Below are 21,757 nucleotides of genomic sequence, written 5' to 3' on the forward strand. Positions count from 1 at the left end.
AATCACAGGGGAGACATGATCCTGCTTGTCTGGTAGCTCAGACTTTCTACTATTAGAGCTGGAAGTGAATTTGGACAGAGAGTGAAAACAGAGAAAGTGAATGATAATCCTCACAGAGGAAAACTGCAACGTCCTGGACAATTTTTAGTAATGTAAAATACGGCGAAGTCGGTGAAACCTGTCATGTATCTGAAACCAAACCATGTATCTGACCTCCCATTCATAAAACTGCTGAACTACAGCTAGAGTGGGTACAATTCAGTTATTAAAGTCTTATGTGCGTCTCATTTAATCCTGTTCTCAAACCACTCGTTCCATCTTTCCCCCCAATGAACCAGCACTAAGGAAGCACCCGGGGATCAGGGGAAATGTCCCCTTCCCAGCAAGTTCTGCATGTTACATAAATACCTAGGAGTTCTTCAGTTGATAATGAGCGCCGAAATCAATACTTGCTCTGCGTTACGATCGTTTGTACTAATCTAAACCCAATTCCAGTCAATAATGGATAGATAATTGGTGGCTAAGTGGGTATGGTACTGGCAGACCTGTCCTCCTAAGAATTTACTTTCTTTTTCTAATTTACTACACAAAATTTTTTAAATTTAATTTCTTTTCCATCACCATGTATCCCCCCTATACCCTCTTCCACCTCCCCTCACCACCCTCCCCCATCACCACTGTTGTCAATGTCAATGAGGTTTTTCTCGCTTTTTTTTTGGCTCGGTCCCTCCACCCCACCCCAGTCAGCCCGCTCCCTCTCTGAGTCTGTCTCTATTTTGCTTGTTAGTTCAGTTTGTTCATTAGATTCCACATATGAGTGACTACACACAATTTTTCGAAAACAAAAACAACAGGTCCATAATCTGCATCTTCTTTATTGTTTTAACCTTTACCTTTTCCTTTGTTAAAATTATCTATCGGTAGAACCCTGGTTCCCAACTGGGGGCAATTTGGTCCTCTGCGGCACTTTCCTGATTGTACACTGGGAATATAATAGGAGCTACTGACAATTAGTGGGGAGAGGCCAGGGTTCTACTATTGTAAATTCTACAATACACAGGGTAGCCCCTTACAGTATAGAATTAACCAGCTCAAAATGTCAACAGTGCAGAGGCTGAGAAACCCTGCCTGAGAGCCCTTTCAGGGATTAAACCCCTTCTGCTGATATTCTATATGGTTTTCAGAAGTAGCGGAGCAGAAGGAGTTTCTAAATGACATCTTGCTATCATTAAAATACCTTCCCTCCACATAGTAGTAACATTTGACATAAATGAAAAGGAAGGCAAGAGGCAGAAACTTAAAACTAATTTAGAATTACATTGGAACCCTGGTAAATCCTATTATAGCACCAAACTTTGCATAAGGCTCCAACCAGTGATTTCATTACTAAAATGTCAAAAATACCTGCAATAGTCTAATTAAATTCACCTAGAAGGTAGCTTTAAAACATATGAAGCCAAAGACAGCAAAAAGTGGGATTTATATGTATAAAACGGAGAAATAGCCTTGGCCACCTCTTGGACACACACCCATACATACCCCAACCAGAAGACTAGGTTAAAGCTCTTCTATTGGCTTTGAACAAAAGAACCTCATTGATTGGGGGTGGGAGGGGATTTAACCCTTTCCTGAAAGACAGACAATCCCACAATCACACCTGGGGACTAATTAACATCTTTGATGTCTTCATCTGTCCTCAGCCCAAGAGCTGAGTGGAGTCATCCTAACATTTACAGAGCTTGGAAAAAAATAATTTGCTGTGAGATAACTTAGTGTAAGCTCAGGTCACATCCCAATCTTGCCAAGTGAACAGAACTGCCAAGGATCCTTTCCTGTTGCTCCAGCCTTCAGACTGATGTGGTTGCTCACCTGGGGGCCTCTCTCCTTCCCATTGATCCTCACTTATTTCCTTGGGGTTTTAAATGTGTGTGGCAGGTACAGGAAGGCCTGACATGCTCGGGCTCTTTGGCTTTCCTGGATTCTTCTTGGCAGTCACACTTGGACTCAACAGCTCCCAGGAAGGAAAAAAGCAAAAGGGAGGCGCCGTCTTTAACAAGGATAGAGCTGTGCCTTCCCAGCCCAAGGAGAACATGCCCTGCCCTGTCAGGATGGGGAAATCACTTTTGAAGTCGAGCCCAGGCCTCCCCAGCACAGACCATCCACCAGCTATTGTTCCGGTGCAGACTTCCACTAGACACAATAGACACACAACGACAAAGGAATTCGTTCACCCACTGCTGAATGCTCAACGTACACAAGGTACCGGGATCAGAGAAAATGGACTGGCAAAGGCATTGTCCTCCGAGTAGGAGAAAGCAGTTCAAAGAGAATTTTATTTGAACAGACGTTTTTCGGGGGAAGGGGGGGTAAATGTTCCCTCTTATGTAGGAAATATAGAATATGAATTTGGTTACAATTTATTAAATTGTCCGTGTGTGATGGAAAGGAAAAACATGGGTCTGGTTTTGTTATAGTCCTAGCCACTCCCCAGATTTAACCCCAAAGCTGCTTTCTTAAACCACTGTTGACAGGATCTCTCACCAGGGTGGAGATAACAGCAGGTTATTAATCTCTGGTTTTAAAAAGGAGAAAAATTAGGAGAGGGGGACTGGATCATTTCTACAATAACCAGGTCGATTATAGAAATCTTTACTAACCAATATACTTATTCTGCTGGAATGCATTAAAAAAACAAAATCCTGTCCAGTTCGGTCCCAGAGGGAAAACAGCAGTGTTCAGCAATGGGCACTGGAAGTATCCCCAAGTCTTGGCAGAATTCTAGAAATTACTAAATCAGCCAATGATCTTATATTGAATTCTCATCCTAAATGTAATTATATTAAAACTCGAAGATTTCTTTCCTCAAAGTGTTTTCCTCTAATCAAAGGAGGTTAGGGAGAAGCCAGGATATAGGTATGGATGGGGCTAGAAGACGACAGGAAACGGGGGAGAAAGGCTCATAAAAATCATATCCATACCCACAACTGAGCAGCACATTTTGTAAAATGGTAGCTACATGAATTTTGTTTACTTGTGAAACTAAATTCACTCAGTATTCAACACTACCTTATTAGGTTTACTCAACAAATTATAAATATTTAAATGACAAAATGAATTATATAACAAAATGCTGCACGCCAAGAATGTCCTTTCTCCTCAAGTAAAATTTTCTGGAATAAATACAAAGTTGATCATAATAACTCCAAATCATCTTCCAGTTTCCCTGAATCAGAACATCATGAACAGTGTATTCAATTGTGCCTGTGTATGTCTGTGTATGTATACACACATGGCATCATGTTATGATAAAGCTTTGGCATCCTGCTCTTTTATCTTACACAATCATGTTTGGGACACCTAGCTAGTTTAACAAGAAAAGTTAACAGTTAGAATTAAGAAGTTATGTAGCTACAGCAACCAGTGTCAGAAAAATTATTTTTAAGGATATATTTCTCTGAATACATATGGTAGGCACAACATTTTTGTGAGTCCCCTTGGAGACTATAAATAAACTATCGGTGGATACCTGTCAATCACAACTACAAACCTCCCGTAGTTTGTGGTATTTGTGAGTTATGACAAAAATCATTCATTTTCCCAATGATTGTGGAGAAGTCTGTTGAATTTTATATAATGTAACTGAAGAGACAGTAAGTCAAAACATATATAATAGTCTTCATACTTATCATATCCATCTGCAAAGTTTCTTATAGGAGCAAACTATTTAACATCATGTCAGGCAGATTTATGAGTTGTACAGGAATGGTAAGTTATTTAGACATGAGCATCTGGCTGTCTCCACATAAAACACCCATTAGCCAATGTAAGTACTAAACAGAGGAAGTCTTCCCACGACATGCCATGCTCGCTCAGGATGGCTCCCAAAAAGGCCGAGAAGCAGTGATATGGACACAGAAGTAGTGATAGAGTCACTTCCTAATGGCACAGCAGAAAAAACAGAATTTCCTGAGAAAAATAAATATGAAAATGACAGAAGCAAATGGCAGACAACCTTACATTCCATCGCGTCATAGCAGGCAGCTCGGTGTGTGTTTGTTTTCCCCACTTCCTCAGTATGATTAAAGCCTGGTGTGGGAAACACCCACATCTAATTCAAATCTATCAAGCTAACCAGAAAAGGTTAAATAAATAAGTACAAATAAATAAAGATAAATAAGTAAATAAATAAATGCAGCACCAGCCCAATTTTAGCCAGTAATAAATGAAGACTGGACAGGGAGACCCCTGAGCTCTGAGTGTTGGTGGCATTTCCATCACAGGTTAACTACGCTGGCGACGGATGTTCAGATTTTCTGCCTGTGAGATGATAATTATTCCTGTCCTTCCAGTGCTCCGAGCTTTTGAGCACTCTGGTCTCCTACGCCCTCCCTGCCCACCTTTGCCCGGCCAGCTCTGCTGTCACAGATCAGCTCAAATGTCTGCTGGTGGCCACAGGAGGAATTACTCCCTGCTTTGTGCTCATGGAGCACTTTTTTTTTTTTAATTGTTGAGAGTATTACAGATGTCCCCCATTTCCTCCCTTACCCCCCTCCACTTCTTAAACTGCACTGTGACTAGCTGAGTACAGGACAGTTTCTCCCACCAGAATCTGAATGCCTTGCAGACAGATTCAGCTTCTCATCTACCTGTTATCCCCAGAGTGTAGCAAAGGGCCTGGCATATAGTAGGTGTTCGATAAAAGCACTTAAATTATCCCAAAGACTAAAAGAAAAAGGCGAGAATGAAAAGAACCTAGTTTGCATATTTCTGCCCTCCAATCATTCCACTTCAAAGGATTCTAAAGGCAGGGTATTTTTTAAATATAAAGGAAAATATATTCTCAAACAGAAAAAGATAAACAATCCCATGTAAATTTTCATGAGGACAGTGGACGTTATAAATTACAGCTATGAAATTCTAGTCTTTTGAAAGCTGTGTGGTTATTTCCTTTAGCTCTCGCCTTTCATCTTTCCCGAGATTTGTTTTTCCATCACGGAGTGGTTCAGGCTGAAGACCAAGATGACGCAGGGACACCTATGTGCAAAACCTCCCATTCTCTCCACACACTGAGTCCCTATGCCCAGCTGAAACTTTAATTTCCTGGAAGGGCGCCCAGGGAGCTTTTCCCAACCCTTCCAAATGACTTAATCCTCGCCTACCCTCTAACTGTGCCCAGAATTACATCTTACAACTACTTTCCTAAAAAGTGGGCACTCCATATAATTAATGAAAAAATGGGACAGGCTTGGAAATACATACACACGAAACTATTTCTAAGTCAGCGGAGGCCAAGTCAGGGTTCTCCGGGAGCCACAGCCACTAGCTCATCAGGCTACGGCGTAGCATTGCAGAGAGGCCTGCAGTCAGAGGACCTGGATTTGCAACCGCACTAGCTTTGGGACCTTGGCAAGTTATGAATCCTATTGTGCCCCCGCCCCTTCAACTAGAAATGGAAAAATAATGTGCCCTCCACCCCTCAGGAGCACTGGGTGGAGGAAAAAAAGGTTAGTGTACAGAGAAAGCCAATAGACATCTGTGGCTCCCATTAAGCATTTAATAATAGAGTTATTGCTATATGGTCATCTTCATATGCTCTGGAGTTTTAAATGATTCCTTAATAGAACATTCCAGATGATGACAAATGCCCACCTGAGCAAACCTCAGCCACAAAGACCACAAAGACACTGTCATTGTGAGCACATGGCATAGCAGCAGAATAAAAACCTGATCCTAAAATATGTTTCTACAGGGTATGAAATCATGAAGGTTTTTAAAGGAAATACACCGTAGCATTGGCTTTATTACAACCCATATGACTGCACAGAAAACATCTTTTTTCACCACATGTAACAGTGTACATAAGAAAGACATGATGCTTCCTAGCAATATGTTTTGGACCAGGTTTCATGGCTCTATCCGCTAGCTGCCTTACCTGTCCAATGAGATGAGTCATTGTTGCAATCATCTTTACCAGAACTAATGCTTTTGACAAAAAAAAATCATGTATATGAAAGCATCTAATATACAGAAGACCCATGCAGGCTTAATATTTTTATTCCTCCCAATTTCTATCTAAATCTGGGAACTTGATGTGATTCACGTCAGATTGTCAAGATTCTCTTGTTACTTTCTCTCCCTTTCACACTGAATCAGGTCCAAAAAAGGGGGGGGGGGGGGGGGAAATACCAAAGAAAGCAAAACAACTTTCTGTTTCTGAAAAAACAAAAAACAAACAAAAAACAATTAAACATTCCTGATGAGTGAGTGCCCTAATTCCTTCAGCCAAGGATATCTGCTGCAAAAAGTATGTGAGGGGGAAAGGAAAGTATGCAAGGGGTTCGGGAAAGGGTGAATGGTTATCACAAAACGGTGCAGAGGGGGCAGATGGTGGAACAGGCAATGTTAGTATCAAGTTAGTTATAAAAAGAACAGTGACCTCTACCTCCTGACTTTGGACTTAGTAAACAAAGGGCAATAAAAGTATAATATGATGCTCATTTTTCACTTTGAAAGCAAACGGTGAGCAGCGTCTGAGAACACTGACTTGTATACCCTCCTAGTTATTTCTGCAGGAGGAGATAAGACCAAAAAAATATAATTCTGAGCATGGAAGTAATCCAATAAAAATCAAAGTTTATGTTCTCTCTCTTCTTCATAACTGAGTAATATATAAAATCAAAGATTGAACAAAAATGTCAAAAAGATTTGTATATAGCCTTTTTAACGTATTAACTTGTAGTTTATTTGTGCCCCAAAAGTATTCTTAAACTCATCTTTATTTGTGGCCAAAGTATTTTGATACTAGATAACAGGAAAAAAAAAACTGACCACCAAATAGCAAACAAGAAAAAGGAATATTTCTTAACTTCCAAATAGCCTATGCTCATACACTACAGATCCAATTTAGCAACAATAAGTAGTTCAGGGACAGATCTACATTTCTGACCCTGCATGATATTTACTTACATGGTATCACAGACAAAAACAAGAATCTATTTATTTATTTTAGCCTTTAGAGGACTAAGATTCAGGGGGGTCATGTGACTTGATGAAGTTCACACAGCTAATAAATGCAGCATAGGGATCTGAGCCCAGAGTTTTCTAAACTCAACACGTCCCTCACCCCATCAAACTGTGGCTCCGAGAGTACACATTCACAAAGGAGAGCTGTGGAGGCCACAACTAGAGAGGCAGTGAGGTCAACTAGTGGTGGTGGCTTGAGTGTTTGCTTTTATTCAGTAGGTGTAAGGAGCCACTCAAATGAACAGAAAAATTATTGTTACAGTCAGATAAAATTTTAAGAAAAGAACTGCAACTTTCCTCCTCTTAACAATCCTTTCTGGTCAGCTGCTGATCTCTCTGATTACCAGATTCAGATACACCATTCAATGAAAGACTGGTCAACAAGTCTTTCCAATTTCCAAATTTCTAGGATATATCATATTTATTATGATTATCTCCTATATATGGATTGTGCCTCCAAAAACACTCTCCTATGCTGTGAAAATCCAAGGCCAGCTTTTATGAAATCTGCTAAAGGCATAAAAAAGAAATGAAATAACCCAGAATAGCTAACAATTTTGAGAAGAATGAAGTAGGAGGACTAATACTGCCCAACTTCAAGACTTAACTATAAAGCTACAGTAATCAAGACAGCGTGGTACTGGTGAAAGAAAAGAGAAATAGATCAGTGGAACAGAATGGAAAGCCCAGAAAAAGACCACACAGATATAGTCAACTGAACTTCAACAAAGAGGCAGGGCAATGTAATGAAGCATGGACAGTCTTTTCAACAAATGGAGCTACAACAACTGGTCATCCACATGAAAAAAAATAATCTAGACACAGAACTCACATCCTTCACAAAAATTATCTCAAGGTGGATCACAGACCCAAAGAGAAAACACAAAACTTTAAAACTCTTAGAAGATAACATGATAAAATCTAGATGAATTTGGTTCGGCAGTGACTTATTAGACATGATACCAAAGGCAAAATCCATGAAAGGAATAATAAGCTGGACTTTGTTAAAATTAAAATTTTCTGCTCTGCAAAAGATACTGTCAAGAGAATGAGAGGACAAGTCACACATTGGGAGAAAAATTTGCAAAACATATATCTGATAAAGGACTTTGCAGATCCAAAATATACAAAGAACCCTTAAAAATCAACAACAAGAAAACAAAAAACGAACAAAAAAAACACACAATTAGAAATGGGCCAAAGACCTTAACAGACACCTCATCAAAGAAGATATATAATAAGCATGTGAAAAAATGCTCATCATATGTCATCAGGGAAATTCAAATTAAAATAACAAGATGCCACCACATACCCACTAGAAATGTCAAAATCCAGAACACTGACACCACCAATTGCTGACAAGGCTGTGGGGCAACAGAAACTTTCAACAATTGCTAGCTGGAATGCAAAATGGTACAACCACTTTGGAAGACAGTTGGCAGTTTCTTATAAAACTAAACCTTCTCTTACTATACAGCTCATTGGTATTTACCCAAAGGGGTTGAAAAGTTATATCCACACAAAAGACTGGATGTTCATAGCAGCTTTATTCATAACTGTCAAAACCTGGACGCAACCAAGGTGTCCTTCAGTAGGAAAATGGATAATGAAATTTTGGTACATCCGGACAATGGATTAAAATCAGAGCTTAAAAAAAAAAACAAAAAAAAAGAGCTATCAAACCATGAAACGACATGGAGGAAACTTAAATGCATAATACTGAGTGAAAGAAGCCAATTTGAAAAGGCTAAATACTACATAATTCCAACTCTATGACATTCTGGAAAAGGCAAAACTATGGAGACAGTAAAAAGATTAGTGGTTGCCCGGGTTTGGGGGGCTGGCAAGGAGCGATGAATAGGCAGAGCATAGGGATTTATAGGGCAGGGAAAATACTCTGTGTGATGCCATAATAATGGATATAGATGTAATCCTACATTAGTCTAAACCCATAAACTGTACACCACCAAGAGTGAACCCTAATATAAACTTTAGGGCCCTAATACAGAGGTTAGGTGGTAATAATGTGGCTATGTAGGTTCATCAGTTATAACAAATGTATCACTCTAGCGGGAAATACTGATAATGGGGAGCTGTATGTGTGGTGGCAGAAGGTTTATGAGAAATCTCTGTAGCTTCCTCTCAATTTTGTTGTGAACCTAAAGCTGCTCTAAAAATAAAGTCTATTTAAAAGAGAGAACCAAAAGTGAATAAAATATAGTCCTACTGATACTTGTAATTTTATCTGGGAAAATATATATAGCATTCCTTATCCCCTTAGAGACAACAGAAAATATATTCATGGACAACAAAGCTCCATGAGATCCTCTAGGGAAACAAACTATTTCAGGTAGAGGACAATCACAGGCAAGGGTAAGATATAAATGAATGCTCAATACAAGCATTCACTTAAAGGGCATGCCTGTATACATGGGTAGCAAACGGAAACAACTTCTAAAAAATACTGTGAGCCCTAATTAGAACAGAGTAATAAGTGCTATCCCTTGACAAGTGTAAAATAAGTAACTTGGGCTTATGCCCTTTGGGTATGTTAAAAGATAACCTAGACCACCACTGGCAGGGGACATGTATGCTTAGCGTGAAATCCAGATCAGACAAAATGTGAGAGAAAAAGTTCCCACATGATACTATATATAAACTAATATAAAAATGATTTATGTAAGAGATACTGTTTATGTTGGAAAGGTATAACAAGGTTATAAACAGCTTTTATTCAGTTGGTCCAATACCAATGCAAAGCTCAGGCCTTAAATGGCTTCATGGATGGTTCATCAGGAGCCAACTACAAGTCTACACATCTGTTTACTTTAAAACAAGAACAAGAACAGGCTGGTTCATTGTTCAGGCATCTTTCAGAGGAACAGATATAAAACGTTCCAAGGGAACATTTCTATCTTCCACTGTAGTTCTATTGGCTTTCATAAGCACCTAGATAATTTTTCTAACTTTCTTCTGAAAAGAATCCATAAACTATCAACAGAGGTTTATGTTAAAGAGAAGCATCTGAACACTGGCTGAAGTTGAGACTCAAATTTTAGAAAGGCACTTAACCTCCTCTTATTATCTTTGGGGAATACCTAAATAAATTCTGATCTGATGATTCTGTTTTTAAAGATTCCAAAAGAAGCGATTCCCAAAGGAATATCTAGTCTTGAACTCAGCTTTTCAGATTTTGTAATTATCGAGTTTTCTTTCTGAAGACCCAATAAAAGATATGACACCATGTGTTCTTTACTCCTCATTTTCTTCTGTTGCTTTTAGGAGATAACTGTCCTTGACCAGTCTCCCCCACTAGGTAGGGAAGACCAGTCAGAGTCATGGGAAACTTTTATATTTCATCTCTTGTGTGCTTTGAGTGTTGTGTTAATGGCAATGACCAATCTTGCATAAAATGTGATATTTTTTAGGTAATACAAAATACAAACATTGCAATCCTTAATAAGATAAACTATAATCAGAAGTACTGAACTTAAAAACAGAATCATAATACTAAGAGAAATCTTAACGATAATTCGGGCTAAAACATTATTTCATAAATTGAAATATAAAATAATTTTTTATTTGGGTATGAGGTCCATAAAAATTGAGTTACTTTATCACCTTTACAATTCTAGTTAGTGGCAAAGCCATGACCAAATCCCCAATCTTGACTCCCATTTCTTTTTATTACATTACTGGAATGGATGTTTATACTATGTCTATCTTTCTTAACCAGACTATCAATTCTCTTCTTTCTCATGGTTGGATATAAATAACTTCTTTTCAGAATCTCTGGTACCAGAGATTGTGTGCTTGGGACTAGGCTTGTGACAAACCCTGGGAGAGCTGAGGGCACTGGCTGTTGCAGCGGAGTGTGGAGCCTGCAGGGAGATGCCTCGTGCACCGCACCACCAAAACACACCGAAAGGGCTACTCTCCAATACTCTGAACCAAAACCAGTTGAGAGCAGTAAGATGTTCATCCCACTCTTCAGTGAAGAGAAGGGTTGGGGGGGGGCCCCAGTGGGAATTAGACAACACTAGTAGAAAAGAGTTACTTCTGCTACCTTAGGATAAGGCAAGGGTGCCTGAAGGTAGATATAGACTTCCTTTATCTAAGCTCCAGGTTGAACCATGTAGAACAGAAACTTGGAGCAGAGATACTGCAAAACCCCTGAGCTTGGAGGCTAAAGGAAACTGCCACTGTTCCACTTCTCCCTCCAGAGATCCAAAGTTTGATCCCTAGATTACCAATGTAAAAGAGGCCAGTATTGGGAAGAAAGAAATTCCCAGCTCCTACAATTTATGATGATTGAAACTGATGATACAGGATTGTGGGGGGAGGGGGGGAGGAGGAGAGAGATTGAGATTCATTTATTCTTCTTCTTCTCCAGGTCAGAACTAGGTTAATATCCCCAACTGACCATCATGGATGGGAAAAGGTGAGCAAAAAAGATAGGAATGTGAATATGAATCTTGCTTTTATTGTTATTTGCCTTATTAATATCAACTCTTGGGGCTGGGGCAATGATCAGTGATAGAGGTCAGACAATGAAGATTGCTGGTTTATAGTTCACTCTTGATAATTTAGGGTGAATGATATAAAATAATTGCTCAGGGTACTGGCTGCTTGTGCCTCGTCCTCCCCTGTATCAGGCGAGACAAAGAGAGATACAGAGACTATCCAATAGATTACAAACTCTCACATATATTATATCTCATCTACTAGAACCACAAATAATACTGTAAATTATCTCCATTTGACAAATGATGAAAGGAGAGCTCAGAGGAGTTACAAAAATTTCCCAGTGCCCACTAGCTAATTGGAAGAGGCTGGCTTCTAATCCAGAATTCCTGACTCCAAGTTCCCCAAACCATGGGCACTCACTGAAGATAATATCTGAGCCCTCTCACTCTTCCATCCTTTGCTTACATTGAAAGAGCTGAGAAGTAGAAGAGGTCTTTAAGTATTGGGCTTTAGTTTATAGATTTCAACTCTCCATGTTCTTTCTACCCCCAAATTATTACTAAAAATGTAGAGTTGGCTTTATATATCTCTTGGGTCTTTGAAGGGGAAAATAACCTAATTTTTAGAAATAAAACAATCCAGCCAGCGTGGCTCAGCGGTTGAGCATCAACCTAAGATCCAGGAGATGGAGGTTCAATTCCCATTCAGGGCACATGCCGGGGTTGCGGGCTCAATCCCCAGTAGTGGGCATGTAGGAGGCAGCTGATCAATGACTCTCATCACTGATGATTTCCTCTCCCTCTCTCTCTCTCTCTCTCCCCCCCTCCTTCCTCTCTCTGAAATCAATAAAGACATATTTTTTAAAAAGAAATAAAACAAAACATGGGCTTAATTTAACATACATGGTGGGGGAGGAAGGGACAGGTGGAGGCTAATAGTTTTTTCCAAGCCTGTTCTAAAGTCAGGAGGGCCAGATCCCCAATGGGAAAGTCAACCCTATCTTCCAATCAAATAAACAAAGACTTCTAGGTTAATCTTCATACAAGAGAGATAAAGAGAATGGATTCAAGATCATTTTATGGATGCTGGGGAAAGACACCACCTGTTCACTGAAAGTTAATGTTTTGGGTTCCATGCAGGCTTTGGGAAAATTAGTAGAAATCCTTTTAAAAGCAGAATTAGTAACCCAAACTAGTAATATTCTTTCTCCTCCCAAGAAAAACAATCTTTGGATAACTGGGATTTGAGAAGCACAGTGTAGCTTTCCGCATCTTGTGCCATTGTGGACATGCGATAATTAGCATTCACTATTAAAATTATAAAGCAAACCCTCTGCTATGTTATTCAAAAGCCTCGACTCCCTATTTTCAGATTAAAATGAAGACTAAGAGACTGAAGTTGAACCATGTCTGAATGTCTGTGGGCTGTTTTCCCCACAACCAACAACCTTACTTAAACTCCCAACTTTTAAACTGCTAAAACCATGGAAACATTAATAATGACCCTCCTTCATTCAACCTCAACTTCCCCTCCCACTTGTACTGTTGACCAGTTTACTCACTTCAAAGCAAGCAACAGCATCCTGTTCAGTTACTCAGTAGGACCTCTGTATCTTCATCAGCACCTTCAACCAAAAGCCACAAAAAACTTCATGATCTCCACATTCCTCCCAGTCCAGTGACGGCGATTACGTAACCTTTAATTTTTTTAATTTTATTTTTTTATTTCTTTTGGTTGCCATGGGGAAAACTGTGTTAGGTCAGCTCCATCTGCAAGGGGTAATTACTGGCCTTTCCTACACACCACACACCTGCAAGGCTGCAAAGGAAAAGAATACATAATTAAAGAATCTTTCAAAGAGCCCAAGCAAGTGTTACCCAAACAATGTACTGCTTTGCTGCTGCTAGAAATAAACAAGGGCCGCTGTATATTGCCAGTTAAACTCAGCATTTTTCAGTTTAAGTATTAATAGCAATTAATATTTCCTCATAATTTAATATTTGTCAGGCACTACGGACTAAGTACTTTAAATGAATCATCCTTATACAAGTAAGCTCCATAAATATAAATTTATAATTCCAATTTTACAGAAAATTAGTGAGGTTAAGAGAGGCTGAGTAACTCACATAGGGCTAATTAGTGGTGGAGCCAGGATTCAAACCCAGAGCCCACAGTCTTGCTGCGCTGGCTTGTCACTCATGGTGCCTGACCACAGCCTGCGTTATAACTCCAGCTAGCTTCCAGTCTGGTCCCCTGACCTGCCGAAGGGACTCAAACTGTCACTCAAGCCATCTCATAAAGCTAAAAAAAAAAAAACAAAACAAAAAACCACCAAAATACTGTTGGTACCAGAATGCATATGACCATAGGTCACAGCGGTCAAAGTGATTCTCTTTCATTATGCCAATACGAAGTATGCCTGGGTGACATTCAAATGGTGTGACCTTTTCCATTGTCTGAATCTTTTCATTTCCTGGAGTTAACTTCTCAGTGTAACAGTTCTTGTTAATAAAATTACTATCTGCTAAAGCACATAAGAAAGTTAACTCTGAGTCTTAGCAGATTTGTGAGTTTGGAATAATGAGAGGAGCAGTTGTTTTGCTTTCATTTACTTTATTTTCCTGGGAAGAGAAATATTTTACTTTGGCCTCTGTGTTAATTGGGTAATTAGTGAGATTCTTGTAATCTTTACACTGTGGAACTCATTCCTAAGGGTGGAAGGTACGAACAAGCCCCAAAGAAATCTATGTTAACAGTGTCAAGTTAAAAATATAATTAAAAGTAGAGCCTTAGAGTAGGCTGGCGATATTAATCGGTCCATCTTTTAACATGTCAACATACACTAGCAGAGTCTTCGGGAGGACTCATCCTGTCACCCTCCCAGGTACCCCCAACCCAGAGGGTGTGGAGTCCTAAGGCCACCGCTTCTCCATGAGCACAGCATGTCCGGCCGTCCCAGCGCTGCCTGCGAGTTTGGTAAGACTCTGGCCCCGGTCCCTTAGCCTCGCCTGACCCTGTGTTGCTGCCATATCACTCATCTCCTGGAAAGGAACATATTTCCCAGCCTCTTCCACATCAGCAGGAGGAAAGGAATTTCGAGTCTCTGAGTGTTAAGTAAACTGGGTAGCAAAAAAGTCCAGCCTGGCTTCCTTGGGAGGGAGATGAGACGGAGGGCTCGGGAAATACAATGATACACTTTCACTTTGCCAAATTCCCATCCCTTTTCTGGCCTGAGGCGATGCCAGAAGAGAAAGCCAAAGGAGGTGGGAGGATAAGTGGAAACAGCTCCTCCTCTTCCCTGCGCTTCCTGGCTGGCTCTCTGTAAACACTCCGCGGCCACCCTCCCCCGCGGGGAGCCGCACAGGCCTGCCCGGCTGCGGAGCCCGCCCTGCCCTGGGGGCAGGCGCCCGCAGCTCCCCGAGAGCCTGGGCATGAGGGGCGGCGGGGGCACAGGGGGATTCGGGGAAGCCCATCCGAGGACAGTGGCCTCTCCCTTAACTAGGGCTGCTGAGGTGGCTTCCTAGAGGGGAGCGGAGGGGAAGGTGTTCATATTCCTTCCCTCAGCACCACGCTGACCATCCCCTGGGTTCTGCTGCTCCGAGGACGCAGGCGGTGCGCCTGGCCCACGCGGCCTGGCCCAGGAGAGCGCGATTCCACCTGCCTGTGTGATGAAAGGCCCGGGGGAGAGCAGTGAGGTTGTGGTGCTAAAATCCCTGCTCACAGACCCAGGGCCAGGGCAGAGCCTGTAATTAAAAGTAAACTTGGCAGCGTCTCTCTTAACACAGGAGGCAAAAAGTTAATGTCTGATGAACTGGGGCCCATGCCAAACTCCAGCTCAGGGCCCCCCCCCCACGGGGGCCTAGTTCAAAGGAATGAGGTGTCGTGGCGGCAGACCAGCCCCAGCCGGCCTCGGGGAGCCCCTCATCTGGGCTCCTGTCCCGCCGGGCCCATCTCTCCCACAGGCTCTCCACACCACCCTCAGTGCTTTACCGATACATCTGGCCCACTAGGCAGGGCTGAGGGCTGACCTCTGGACTTCATATGTCCTTGGCTAAACGTGCCAGGTCCGCACTGTCTAGTAAGCTGGCCACTACAACATGTGGCTCTTGGGCGCCTGAAATGTGGCCAATCCAAGTGGAGAAGTGCTGTAAATTTAAAATGAGCCGCAGATTACAAAGACTTAGTGTGAAAAGTAAAGTAGAATACCTCAATTTTTATATTCATTACATACTGAAATGACAATATCTGGGGTACACCAGTTTCAATGAAATGTATTGCTAAAATTAACTTCGCCTGTTTTCCTTCCTGGTTTTTAACACGGCTACTAGAAAATATGTAACATCAAATACACGGCTTGTGTTCTATTTCTATTGGACAGAATTATTCTGGGTATTTCATTAATGCCGTTGAATGAACCAATGAAAGAACAGTGACTGAAGATCAGCACTGATATTTTGAAATCCACGTAGAAATGGTCAAGAGAAATAGTTAAAAAAGAGTGAGACATCGTTGGTCTTTGAAATAACCCTGTATCTGGAGCTATATTTCAGTCTGAGTCATTTGCTGTGAGAAAAAGCTTACTAATCACCCAGGGCTCCAGAAGGATGAGAGGGCGACAGACTGTCGGCCAGGCCACACCACGGAGGCCAAGCTTGACCTCCAGGCCCATGACGGAGACAGCAGAGCAGGGGAGCAAGCGCACACACTCCCAGGCACACAGGGAATTGTCAGAGGACATGAAACGATGACTCTGGGAACCCCACAGTTTCCCAAGCTTCTCTCCATCCTAAACTTAACCATTACCTCAATCCATCCGTTTGCTTTTAATATGTTCCTTAAAACGGTTTTAAGAAACTTCATTGCAAATCAAAATCACTACGCTTTATCACTTCACACGCATCAGGATGGCCACTATGAGAAAAATTAAAATAAAAAACTAACAAGTGTTGCAAGATTGTGGAGGAATTAGAAGCCTTGGGCACTACTGCTGGGAATATAAAATGGTGCAACAGCAATGGCAAACCGTATGGAGGTTTCTCAAAAAATTCAACATAGAATTACCATATGACTCAGTAATTCCCCTCCTCAAAGAGATATCCGCTGCAGCATTTTTCATATTAGTCCAACTGACCACTGGCAGAGCAATGGATAAACAAAATGGGACATATACGATGGAGTTGTTCACCGTTTAAAAAGGAAAACCTGCCATGTGCTACAAAATGGATTAATCTGGAGGATATCATGCCAAGTGAAATAAGCTCGTCACAAAAGGAAAAACACTGTATAATCCCATTTATGTGAGGTCCCTAGAGTAATGAAACCCACAGAAACAGGAAGCAGGGTGGTGACTGCCAGGGGCTGGGGGGGAGGGGGGAGGACTTGTTCAATGGGTACGGAGTTTCAGTACAAGATGAAAATGCCTAGAGATCTGCTGCACAACCTTGTGAATGTACTTAACATTACTGAACTGTACACTTAATGGCGGTTAAAATGGTAGATTGCTTTTTACCACATTTTTTTTAAAAAGGGGGAAATATTCATAGCATAATCCATTTTACTGCTACTGAGGAATTCACAATGAAGACCCTGATCCGGTCTAACAGTTCATCATCTTTACAATAAGGGAAGAAAGTATGCTCAAACAGATATCTGCACACCCGTGTTCATAGCAGCATTATTCAAAATAGCCAAGAGGTGGAAACAATCCCAAATGCCCATCGGCGGATGAGCAGGTAAACAAAATGTGGTATGTACATACAATGGAATATTACTCAGCCTTATAAAGGAGTGAAGTTCTAACACATGCTACAACATGAATGAACCCTGATCATGCTAAGTTAAATAAGCCGGTCTCAAAAGGGCAAATACTGCACGATCCCACTAACGTGAAGTGTCTACAGCAATCAAATTCGTAGCGCCTGAAGGAAGAATGGTCGTCGTCAGGGGTGGTGGGAAGCAGGATCGGGAATTACGGTTTAATAGGCAGAGAGTTTCAGCGTGGGAAGACATGCACGTTCTGGGAATGGATGGTGGCGACGGTTCCACAGCAATGTGAAAGTACGTAATGCCACTAAACTGTACATTTAAAAAATGGTTAAAATGATATATTTTATGTTATATATATTTCACCACAATTTAAAAAAATATACATAACAAGAGAGGAAGGGTGAAGAGGTGAGAAGCCAGGGGGGCAGGAAGATTAGAATGGCCCTTGGATCATGGGACAGGAATTCACATAGTCCCTGCATGACTGCCTTGAAATGCTGGCGGAGCGTCACTGTCTCTAAACCAGTCTCTACGACAGCATTCTGTCTTCCAATAAGGGCACGACCTTTTCATCTTGCTGCTTGAACTTGCAGTGAGATTCAAAAGACAGAACAAGGGTGCACACACAAATGACAGAAAGAGAGGGGAATGTGTGTGTGCACACGCTATTTTGGGTAAGAATTATCTATTTCTTTCAATCCACCGTTTATATTCTTAGCCTGTGTCTACCCTCACTGATACCAAAGTCAGTAACAACAAAAATTAGCAATACTGATGGCAAGAGCCTTCTTTCAGATACTATAAATGTTATTTATAAAATCTAGCAAAGTAGTCATAACAATAGACATTATGTGGCAAGCACTGTGCAAAGTGCTTTAAAAATTATAGCACTTTTTATAACAACCTTGTATCATTAAGACCATTTCACAAATGAGGAAACTGAGGTTGAGAAAATCAATTGTCCAAGAACACAAGGGAGATGAGGTTTTTCCCTCAGGTCTGATGGACTCCCAACTAGGGTCCCTGGCTGCTGCTGAGGGTCCACTTTGTAAGGGAAGGCCACCTAAATAGGAGGACTATTAACAAATTAGAGGAAACAGAAGGGTGGGGGGGGGGGGTAAGGCAGGGCAGGCAGGCTGGCTAATTCCATCGCCAAGGCATGAGCGATGACTACCTACACCCACATAAGGTGTGAAACCTAATGTTTTAGGAGGGCTGGTTACCAGCACAATTTGGAAGTCTTTAATTTCTAAGACTCTGCCTCATAAACAGGAATCGAGGGAAAATGACAACCTATGAAAGAGACATTCTGGACAGGGGAAAGGTTAATAATCTGCTCTCCAACAGCGTCTTTCTCTCCAAGGTATACGTTAAAGAGTTATACTAGAGGAAAAGAAAATATCAGAGGGAAACCAGAAATGTACTCCAGCCAGTGTACCGACGCTTATGAATGGCAATCTCCACCAAATTATTTGTGCTTTCTAAAATGTTATACTTTATATAAAAGGCAAGCAAGGTACAAGTGTCATGACAGGACTGGATTCTTAGTCCACAGCTTTAATTGATGTTTTGCCTAAACCCAGGTCACAGTCCTGATGTGTTCACAGAACTCAAGATTATTGGACAATTCCGTGAAGATGGGACAGAAAACGCACAAAGGAGCAACGGCGTCCGGAATCTGTTCACTCATTTCCCATCTCACCCGGAAAATTACCTTCAGGCACATCATAGGATCAAAGCCTCTGCTGCCACGAGAAGCTTAAAAGGACACACAGACTCTTCCACTTGCTCTGCTCTTTCCTGCACAGGCGTCAGCTTCTGAAGCGCCCACGGCCTCCCCGACCCACAGCCCTGCCCACCGCCTCGCCTATCCGCGTCCGTCTTCAAGTGCCTGGCAAGCACAAGAAGGGGAAACAAAGGGCAAATGCCAGTCTGTGACCTCTGTCTGGATCCAGCCAAGCGTGATGTGTGAATCAGGTGTGTGGAATGGAAGTTTCCATGGCAACAAGACTTCAAGGCAGGCAGGGGAGTCGCACATGCTTTCTGCCAAGGTAATAGAAACACGGAGGCCACCTGAGGGACATGAAGGGGGACACGGCGAGTTCAGAGTTCTCCGGGGACTACAAGGACCTAGGTCCTCATCGTCTCTTCCCCCACCCTCTACTGCTCCTGGAAATAACCTGCCATCCCTCTTTTGGGGGGAAAGGGAGGAACGAATTCAGGAAATGTTCTCTAAAGGGAGGTACTTGTGAGAAAAATGTAGAAAGGGCTCCAAGAGCAAAGCGTTTTCTTTACGTAGAAAAAGCACCTCTGTGAGCCAAAAGGCCGGGCTGCCCTGACCCGCCTGACCCCACGCTGACCGTGTGAGAGAAGCACTTGCATTTTCAAGAAGCTTCTTTGCTTTACTTTGCAGCGTGGTCTTATTGGTGAACCTGGTCCGTAATGAGAAGCTCCTGAGCTACATTCTGTGTTTTACAGATGGTTTTTTAAAATTATATTTGCTGCAGATAGATACTTTAACATTATTCTAAATTTCTAGGAAAAAAATTAAAAACAGCTTGTTTTTTTAGACCCATGACTTGGAGACAAAGAAAAAAGTATACACTTTTAATAAAATTGAAGTTGGCCTTGGTTATCTAGCTGGAAAACATAGTCTGAACGTGGGGTCTATGTTGACATGATGGCTTTTTAAGCTATTTTCCGGACTTGAGACCCAAACCTTGTAGGACAGCAAACTCCACTCTCCACTTTCCATCTGGTTTAGCTCTGCTCTAGAAAAGCCCTTTCGAGTCCTTCAGATTACTCCAGAGACTGAACAAGAGAACTGCTGTGTTACCCCTGCCAATGGCTCCCCGTTGACAGATCATTCTTTCCTCGGCAGCAGAGAAATCCTTCTGCACCATGCACTTGATCGTGCCCCTCAGGCTCCAAACCTTTCCAATGGTTCCTCATTGCAAATCTAATCGTGCTTTCCAAAAGCACTCATGGCCTGGTCTCTGTCTACCTCTTAAGTTCCATATTCTGCCCTTCAATTTACACTCCACATTTCAGGCAAATTCAGCTATTCTTAATTCCCCAAACTTACCATTATCCTCTCTCACCTGTGGTCCTTGATGTTACTGATTTCTGCAAAAAACACTCAACCCTTTCTCAATATCTCAATTCAGGTATCACTTCTCCCAGAAGCCTTAGACCTTGCAACAAGTTCAGCCTTACAGTTCTTCTAGGTACAAGCACAGCACCCAGGTTTCCCCATCCCAGCATCGTTATCCAAGACTCTAACTGCCAGCTTCGTGTCTATGATCCCACCCAACTTGAAGCAGGAGCATGAAGTGTAACTTGTTCAACTTTGTCTTAAATCAGAGCCCAGCACCTAAGAGGTAGTCGTTCAAGATTTACCGAAAACTACTGAATGAGTGAATGAACACAATGGCAGGCATGGCATGACTGGTCACAGGGAGCACCGACCACATCTGGGGTCGAGCCTCACAGTCTGGTTCTGCTGCTTAGTTTTGTGGCTTCAAGAGAGTCACTTGCCTGCGATGAACCTCAGATTCCTGCTTTTCAGTTGATGTAGCAATGCCTGCCCATAATCATTAGAAGCATCTAAGAAGCACCAAATGAGACAATGTTTGTGAAATTCTTTGTGATCATGTTAGTAAGCCTATGTAGAGTGGCATTTCCAGAAGGAGGCTAGAGGAGAAAGGAGAAGTGTGCTGAGAAGCATCATCACCGCGGGGACAGGACAGCAGCAGTCAAGAATCTGGAGACTGAAGGCCTCTAGGTATTCATGGCATGCTTCCACCTAGAGCATAGGTTGACTTCTTTTTTTCTTCAAACTATGAGAGAAAGTTTATTTAGAAAGTCACAGAGGTAGAAGTGTGTTGTAGAAGAACTCGCTCAGGAAACAAGAGAAGGGCCCTTGGAGCTCAGGAGAGAGAAAGGCAAAGCTGACAGCCTGGGGGGGCGGGGGGGGCACAGGTGTGCTCCAGGGAGGAAGAGCTCCTGCTTCTTTCCTAGAGATAATTAGGTTCCCCTGTTGCCGAGTTTGGGCCTAGACATTATTACCCTCAACTTCCCACTTATATACCATGCTCATTTCCACAAAACACCACTATTCACAGTTCCTAGACTTTTGTTTATTCTCATTGTAACTGTTAAGTACTCCCTCCTTTCCCTGCCCCAAGAGAATCTTACCAATACTTCAATATCCATAAGCAGCCGCCTCTATAATGTCTTTCTTGAATAAAGTAACTCACATCCATCTCCCTCCTCCTGATCTCCCAATGCATCAAGAGCCCGTATTTCACCATTCAGTGCGTTTTCTCTAAATTCTTCACACTCATACGCCATGTCCTTTCTAAAATGTGGGGAGGAACTCACACATCAGAAGAGCCAAGTCTGGGTTGAAAACATGGGGAGCTGGCAGAGAAGGTGAGAGGTAAGAAGTGTACTAAGAGTTAGAAAATAACACTGACATCGTGGCTGGTTTGGGTCAGTG

General features: G+C 41.9%; 1 long non-coding RNA gene across 16 annotated transcripts in view; it reads right to left on the reverse strand.

Moving 5' to 3' along the window:
• The window catches only part of LOC107533702 (uncharacterized), a 351,294-nt gene that overhangs the window by 51,543 nt on the left and 277,994 nt on the right, over nt 1-21,757 (reverse strand). For 2 of the 16 annotated variants that reach the window (XR_015715048.1, XR_015715049.1), the window contains exon 5: nt 13,052-13,114. The exons of 12 other annotated variants lie outside the window; for them this stretch is intronic. This is a non-coding gene — a long non-coding RNA (uncharacterized LOC107533702). Of the gene's footprint in view, nt 1-13,051; nt 13,115-13,289; nt 13,309-19,311; nt 19,330-21,757 lie in introns of those variants that run through there. 2 more of the 16 variants (XR_015715055.1, XR_015715056.1) reach the window with 2 other exon arrangements.

Source organism: Miniopterus natalensis, chromosome 9 (genome assembly GCF_054644295.1).
Source record: "Miniopterus natalensis isolate mMinNat1 chromosome 9, mMinNat1.hap1, whole genome shotgun sequence".
NCBI classification, from domain to species: domain Eukaryota; kingdom Metazoa; phylum Chordata; class Mammalia; order Chiroptera; family Miniopteridae; genus Miniopterus; species Miniopterus natalensis.